Source organism: Varanus komodoensis, unplaced genomic scaffold (assembly GCF_004798865.1).
Source record: "Varanus komodoensis strain SLA01 unplaced genomic scaffold, ASM479886v1 scaffold7_1, whole genome shotgun sequence".
Classification (NCBI taxonomy): Eukaryota; Metazoa; Chordata; class Lepidosauria; order Squamata; family Varanidae; genus Varanus; species Varanus komodoensis.
In genome coordinates, this window is record NW_025336479.1 from 26905 (window position 1) to 28736 (window position 1832).

The 1832-nt window shown below is 51.3% G+C and overlaps 1 protein-coding gene across 1 annotated transcript in view; it reads right to left on the reverse strand.

Moving 5' to 3' along the window:
- The window catches only part of LOC123035509 (polymeric immunoglobulin receptor-like), a 37511-nt gene that overhangs the window by 20659 nt on the left and 15020 nt on the right, over positions 1 to 1832 (reverse strand). The gene's annotated exons all lie outside the window — the stretch shown is intronic.

The following is a 1832-nucleotide window of genomic DNA, read 5'->3' on the forward strand; positions in this document are numbered from 1 at the left end:
GATGTATTTCACTGTAACTGAAACACAGCTCTCTGAGTGTGGTCTGCTAATAGTGCTCAAGCCCACTGGCTGCTGCTGAATTCTTGCTTTGTTGTTTTTGGTGCTCTTCTCTTTGCCTGCTGTAGGTTCGTTGCTTTTATTCACCCCCCTGGGCACTGAATTGAAGAGACAGTGCTTTTTGTGTCTTTCCTGTGGTGGAGGGACCGTTTTAATACTGGACCACTGGCTCAGTTGGCTTGGGTGACTCAGACCCCCATATCTGTCAGCAGGAAGAGGTCCCATGGGTGCAACCGTCCTCTGCCTGGGGGGTGGGGGTGGGGGTCGCCGGAGGCCCAAAGTGCAGGCAGGCTTGCCTAGAGTAGGGAAATCCTGAGCCTGCAGGCCTCAGCTGGCCTGCAGGGGCGTCTGAGCAGCCTGGCAGGGCACATGGGCCCCCTGAACAAGCCATGCCCACTCCCCTCCTCAACCCCTGAGCCCTCGGCCCGGAGGCTCCTCGGTTCTGGGAGAGCAGGTGGGGAGAGGAATCCCCTTGCTGTCTCCGAGGGGGACCCCACTGCCACACCCCTCTCACGGGGAGGTCTTTCCCGTGCCCCACCAAGTCCCCTCATGGCTCCTGTTTCAGAACTTGGGGGAAGATCTGCGCTGGAGCAGCTCCCATTCATGAGGGGCACAGCCGTGGTATTATGCGAAACATATTTATCATGCTAATTAAAATAATGTAGCTTTATTTATTCATTTAAAACATTTTTACCACACCTATACCCACAATCGGTCTCAAGATGGCTCACAGAAACAGCAGCATATTGAAAGGACACATACAGAGATGAAATTCCAATATGAAAAATCCATCAACCCATAAAATCCTGGGAAAATAAAAAGGGTTTGGACTGGCACCAAAAAGAATGAAGCATCAGTGTCAGGAGCACCTCTCTGGAAAGCAGATTCCAAAGCTGCGGTGCCAGCACAGAAAAGGTAACCAGCAGAGGGAATATAGGACTGGCATTATATGGTGGCGTCTGCCAGTCCCAGTGAGCAGTCGTGCAGCTCTGTTCTGCGCCAACGAAACTCTCCCAACCATCTTCGAGGGTGGAGCACATTGGAATGGCGGTGAATGATAGAGTGTGCGAGCTGAAAATTATGGTCCGTCAAAGCAGCTCAGGGAGAGTGTGCAATGGACTGAGGAAGACCTTTCTGACATCACTAGGCGACTGCCCTTGTCCTCACAAACACCGACATTTTCTCTTCCTCCTGACTGGCACTGCAACACTTTGGCCACCTCCTTTTCTAACTCTGCTGTCAGATCCCACAGCAAACCTCTCTATGAAGTCCTGCCTTGCAGCTCAAGAAGAGTGACCTTGCGACAGCTTTCCTCTGTTCCTTACCTGGAAATTGCACCCAGACCAGGATGGACAATATCCTCAAGAGCTTCATGTTCTGGCCAAGCTGGAGGGAGAGAAAGTGGACCTGAGCTCTCCAAGGAAGCACACAATTTTCTAGTCCGGGAGCTGGCAGGGACACTCCGAGGTTCCCTGATGAGTCCTTTATGAGTGTAAAAATTGAACTGTTGAAGTTACTTTTGATAGGAGAAAAAGGAAGTCTTCTCTTTCACAATCCTTCCTTCTTACAGTGCTGGGCTATTCCTTCTTTTATTTTAAAAGAAATGCTGATTTCAGTTGTGACAACCCAGCTTCCTCAATGTCAGAGCAATACATCAGAGGAAGCAGCTGCCTAGAGAGGGAGTGGGCTCTCTCACACTAGGGGCATTCAAGGGGAAACTGGACAGCCATCTGAGTGGGTTGGTGTGACTTGGTGCCCTGCAACAGCAGGGGGGG